Genomic DNA, 6,370 nt, shown 5'->3' on the forward strand with positions numbered 1-6,370 from the left:
GGTAGAAACACATCATGTATGTGGCTGATTTCTACATTTTGACTGTGCTGTGTGTATTGTAAATGAATGTATTTTGCTCCAGTCCTTGTTCCTTTGACCTTTTAGAGTCTTAATGAGACTCCAAAAGCGGCAATCAAAAGCACAGTGTTCCATTTTGGAAGCACTCAGAAAGCAACGCACTTTGGCTAAATTTAGTTGTAGCATTCAGAATTTAAAAACATGCCCAGCCATCTTTCTAGGGGACATATAGTCACTCATTTTTTATTTAAATAAATTGGTCAAATAATAGTTGCCTCTTCTTAGTTCACTCATGTAAAAAAAAAGGGACAGGGGGTGGTTTGAGGGGAACAATAACGAAAACTTCCCCCTGTAAAGCTTTTTAATGCGTGCCGCTCAGGCGTACTCATTGGTAGGACACCGAACAATGGAAAGTTTTGTGTTCATTTAAAACAATTCTGGCACAGAAAACACAAATTACAATTAAAATTGAGGCAACAAAATTAGAAACTGAAAACACTGAGACTTGTTCATGTTGAAGAAATATTGTCTGCTTTATCAAGAGTTATTTTGGCACAAACTTCAGAAAATAATTGAAAGTTAGAAAAAAAAAAAAAGGAGAATCAAACTTCAAAGATTGCATCTCCCAAACGATCACGGGAAATATTACATAGCTTTAGAATTCAAAAATTTGTTCATTTAAGCAAGAGCTCTGATTTTAAGGCATATGCTGTTTATGGTACTTCGGCAGAAATCTTTTTTCCGGGTTACATAATCGAAAAGAGCACACCAACCACAGAATTCAGCTCTTTGGCACTGCAAAGTTAAATTAAGTTCTAACTATGAAAAATAGCCAGATTAAGAGAGAGCAGATGCCTGTTGGGAGTTTGAGCATAACTCAAACTAGTATAATCTAGCTTTCTGCACTGGAAAGTCAGATTTAATGAGCAGCCTATTTTTGTTTTAATTTTATTTTATTGTGGCAAGAACACTTAACATGGATCGAGCCTCCAGCCTCTTAACAAATTTTTAATTGTACCATACCGTACTGTCGATTAGAGGCGCAATGTTGGACAGCAGGTCTCTAGAACCTGTTCATCTTGCTTAATTGAACTTTTATGCCCATTGATTAGTAACTCCTCATTTCTTCCTCCCTCCAGTCCCTGGAAACCACCATTCCATGCTTTAATTCTATGAATTTGACTATTTTAGATACCACATATACGTGGAATGATGCAGTATTTGTGTTTCTGTGACTGACTTATTTCACTTAGCATAACAGCCTCAAGGTTCATTCATGTTGCAGCATATTACAAAATTTCCTTCTTTTTTAAGGCCAAATACTATTCTATTGTATGTATATATCACATTTTCTTAAATAGATAAAAAGCAGTTCTCTCAGAATTTACAAAATTGTAAATGAAGAGACAAGCCAAGCTGGTGTGTCAGACAATGAGATTATCTGGACCTCAGTGCTGAGACACACTAGCCAGTAGTGTCCGAATCCAGTGGTAAGGAGGGAGTGAAAGGAAAGAGATGAGGAGGGTCATTCTCTGCTTCTCTCCTTCTGCCCATCTGCCCTCGTGGATCCAACCTTATCCATGGGGTAGTGTCTGTGGTTGGTCTGGCCTGCTGGGGAAGAAGCTCAGGGAAGAGAAGGGAAGGAGTGTGGGAAGGAAGGGAGCAAGAGAGGAACATGGAGAAGTCACTCAACCAGCTTCTTTGTGACCTGAGCAGATTGGTTGGGCTGAGATTAAAGCCACTTGCCAATACCCTCTGGCACTCCCCCCAACAAACATAAAATACATTGCCACTCGACCTCACATAACTCTACTTCTTCGTGTGCAAATCTAAAATTCCAACTGTCTGTAAACTTAGAAATTAAAAACAAAGTGGACCATACTCATGCATTATGTGGAATAAGTACAAGAGCCAAAATCTAACCAGCATCAGATGTCTTCCAAAACTACGTTCTTCCCACCTAACTACAGCAGAGAGTTCCTGATAAACAACAGCAGTGGGAGCGCTGTCTGAGGAAAGCCCACAAAATAAAGTCTAAATAAAACAAACAGAAGCCTCACCAATGACTTACAAATAATTAAGGGCTTCCTGAATTAGATAGTGTCTGATAATAAAGCTCCACTAGGGCAAATTCTGGAAATAGATGTATCTCTGAGGACATAACAGGTGTTAGGGTCAGAATGTAGAGGCAGGAATATTTGTAGATAAGAGTAGAAACTGAGCCCTGAACAGTGTCTTCTGGCACAGCAGTTTTATTTCAAGAAACGTTCTAATTTCAAAGGCATCATTTCAGAAGTCAGCAAATTGTGAACATGAATACAGGAAACTGCACCAAAGAACACTGATGAAATTTTTCCCCATCCCCCACAACCATAAATCTTGATTGCAGCTATAGAGGAAATATTTGCTTGTAAAACACTTAGAGATAGTTGTGAGTCCAACTGAAAACCTTGATGAGGTAAGTGTCATGGTTCAGCATATTAATATTTGCACAAGCAAAAATGATGTTCTAATAAGAGAAGGATGAGTTTGGGGAGACTGTGTAGGGCGATAAATTTAAAAAATTAAGGGCAGATGTGGACTGTCATCACTTCAAAATAGACTCAAGTGAGCACAGAGGTTAAGAACAAGGACTTTGGAGTCAGGCCGACCCAGGGCTGCCTCTTTCACCCACGGTTTACTGGTTACAAGACCTTTAGTTAATTATACCTTTTCAAGTCTCACTTTTAAGTTTTATTATCTTTAAAATGAAAATAAGAGAATTACCTCATCACATTCTTAGATTAAGCTGGACAATACATGTACATGATTTAGCACAGTTCCTTGCATATGGTAAGAACACAATTAGTCTGGGTTTGAAGCATTTTTCAGTTGTTTCACAGAAAATTTAAAAAATATAGCAATAATCATTTTGGATCAGATAAGATGTCCTTATATTCTGCCTCTGAGTATAGAATGGAAAGGTATTTTATGGAAGAACATCATTCTCCATGCCTCAATATCCTGGTATGGAGCATTAGAGAATTGATCTAAACCTGTTTTGTTTTGTTTTTGCTTTTGTTTTTGTTTTTTGCTGAGGAAGATTAGCCCTGAGCTAACATTTGTGCCAATCTTCCTCCATTTTATATGTGGGTCACTGCCGCAGCATGGCTGATAAGTGGCATAGGTCCCTGCCTAGGGTCCAAACCCATGAACCTGGGCCACAGAAGCAGATAGTGCCGAACTTAACCATCACACCACGGAGCTGGCCCCTTAAGCCTCTGTTTCAATTGTAATAATCAAATGGTTCTTCCTTGTCTTTCAGGGTCACAGTTTCTGTAATTTTTTCTTCTTTCTATAAATAAATGTTTTCCTTAAAATGTGTATTAGTGCTCACTTCAGCATCACATATACTAAAATTAGAACAATACAGAGAAAATTAGCCTCAACAATGACATACAAATTCATGAAGCATTTCATATCTTTATGAAAAGAGTTCTGGTTATGGATGGTGATGATGGTTGGAAGACAATACAAACGTACTTAATACCACTGAATGTGTTTAAAAGTGGCTAACATGGTAAATTTTATGTTGTATGTATTTTACTACAATACAAAAATTGGAAAAAATCTGTGTATTAATACTGCTTCATTAAGGATCCTGAGCTCTTAAAATACTGGTCCTTTGTCAACAATTTTATATATTTGAATGACCACAGAATAGCTAAATTGCTGGCCCACTGTTACTCAGCCAAGCAGAGGCAAACACAGCATTAAAATTCTGAATATTGCAATCTGAAGGCACTGGCTAGAGCAAGCTGGGTTTTGTTTATGTATTTATGCTGACTACATAACAGCTCAGAAGAATAACTATTTGTAGAATCACCTGCTATTACTGAATTTTCCACTATTGTGTTTTTTATACCTATAGAGAGACATGCAGGACAGAAGACAGTAATCAAAGCATAATTACGTTTCAGGTTGATACTCGAACAGCAATTTAAAACATTTTAAATGTTCTTATGTTATTTATTTTTCTGCATGGAATTGACTAGAAGGCTTTCCTAAGGGCTAAAATGACTGTTTAAACAAGTTGTTTATGAACATGAAACACGAAAATGAATTTGCACCAGGTGAGTATTCGCAAGCCCTGTTGCAGTTTTCACTCTTCTCTGATTTAACATTTCACCAAGCAACAAATAGGGTGATGGAAGCTTTTGAAAAAAGGATACTTGTTTTCCATTTTTCTCTTGCAATCTGAAGATAACAGACTCCTTTTCAATATCAAGCCGTCTCTACTTCTACCTACACCCTCAAATTCTACCTTCCCTCCTGTTAGAATGGATGAATTCTCCCTGTTTCTACCCACAGCCCCATTGCTCTCCTTCCCTTTATAGCAAAAACTGGTTGAAATAGTTCCTTCAACTTCCTCACCTCCTACTGTCTACTCAACACACTTCAGTCAGTTAATCAGCACCTCCATCTTGCCCTGCCCATTGGTCACCTCTCAAACTTCATCCTTCTCAACTTGCCAGCAGCGTTTGACACAGTTACCCCTTACTGACATGTTTTTATGACACCTACCGTCCTAATTTCCCTGCTTCTTCAGCAGCCTCTCCTTCTCAGTCACCTTTGCTTGCTCCTCTTTCTCTTCTTAACCTCTAAATACTAGAGCGCCCAAGACTGAGTCCAGGGCTCCTTTTTCTCGTCTATCAACACTCTTCCACATGGCCTCATCTAGTCCCCTATCTCTCTGCTAATAACTACCAAATGTATCTATCCAGCCCTGGACTCCCCTGAATCCCAGGCTCCTATATCCAACAGCTTACTCATCACCTCCATTGGGGGTCCAGTAGGCATCTGCCCAAGGCAGCAGCCTTAATCTCCCCTCCAGAGCCTGCTCCTTCCAGTCTTCGCTCAGTTACTAAATCCAAAAGCCCAGGAGTTATCTTTGAGTTCTCTCTCTATCTCCCCTACAATAAATCTATCAGCAAGTCTTGGCAATTTATATATATCAAAACTTTTCCTAAATCCGGTCACTTTTGCTGCCTCACCTGCTGCCATCCTTGAATGTTACCATTAACTCTTACCTCAACTACTGCACTAGCCTCCCCACCAGTCAACTTGCTTCCATTCCGGCCCTCCCCCACTTCATTCTCCATGGAGCAGCCAGACAGAGCTTTAGAAAACTAAAGCAGGTTGTGTTACTCCTCTCCTCCAAAGCTGCCAGGGTCTAGGCGCTGCACTTAGAATAAAATCCAAACTGCTTATTGCCTCTTGATCTGGCCCTGGCTACCTTTCAGATCTTATCTCCTACCGTCCCCTTCTCCCATTTCTCACTGCTCTAAGCCAAACTGCCCTTCGTATTCCCCAAACATACCAAAGTGTTTCCCACCTGAGGGCTATTGGTTATTCATAGATATCTACTGAACAAATGACTGTAAGCTAGGTTCTTTGCCTTCTCCACTGTCACTATAATTTTCTGTTAATTCGTATAACTTCCTGTACCACTTTTGTACCCATTCTGCATTACACCCAGAGAGAAAGTACACCATCAGTATTATTTTAGGGTTATTCACTATAGATTATTCAGAGTGTTTCTTTTTCTTTTTTTTTTTATTGAGTTAATGATAGGTTACAATCTTGTGAAATTTCAGTTGTACATTAATGTTTGTCATTCGTGTTGTAGGTGCACCACTTCACCCTTTGTGCCCACCCCCTCCCCACCTTTCCCCTGGTATCCACTAATCTGTTCTCTTAGTCCACATTTTTAAATTCCTCATATGAGTGGAGTCATACACAGATTATCCTTCTCTAGCTGCCTTATTTCACTTAACATAATTCCCTCAAGGTCCATCCGTGTTATTGCAAATGGAATGATTTTGTTCTGTTTTGCAGCTGAGTAGTATTCCATTGTATATATGTACCACATCTTCTTTATCTATTCATCTGTTGATGGGCACTAAGGTTGCTTCCTTGTCTTGGCTATTGTAAATAATGCTGCAATGAACATTGGGGTACATAGGACTTTTTGAATTGCTGACTTCAAGCCCTTTGGATAGATACCCAGTAGTGGAATGGCTGGATCCTATGGTAGTTCTATTTTTAATTTTTTGAGGAATCTCCATACTGTTTTCCATAGTGTCTGCACCAGTTTGCATTCCCACCAGCAGTGTATGAGGGTTCCTTTTTCTCCACAACCTCTCCGACATTTGTTACTATTAGTTTTAGATATTTTTGTCATTCTAATGGGTGTAAGGTGATATCTTAGTGTAGTTTTGATTTGCATTTCCCTGATGATCAGCGATGAGGAGCATCTTTTCATGTGCCTATTGGCCACCCGTATATCTTCTTTGCAGAAATGTCTGTTCAT

At 39.2% G+C, this 6,370-nt stretch overlaps 1 pseudogene; it reads left to right on the forward strand.

The window, feature by feature from the left end:
• The first annotated feature begins 3,386 nt into the window (after window positions 1-3,386).
• Window positions 3,387-3,483, forward strand: LOC124244306 (uncharacterized; annotated as a pseudogene).
• Window positions 3,484-6,370: the final 2,887 nt, after the last annotated feature.

Source organism: Equus quagga, chromosome 8 (assembly GCF_021613505.1).
Source record: "Equus quagga isolate Etosha38 chromosome 8, UCLA_HA_Equagga_1.0, whole genome shotgun sequence".
In the NCBI taxonomy this organism is placed as follows: Eukaryota; Metazoa; Chordata; class Mammalia; order Perissodactyla; family Equidae; genus Equus; species Equus quagga.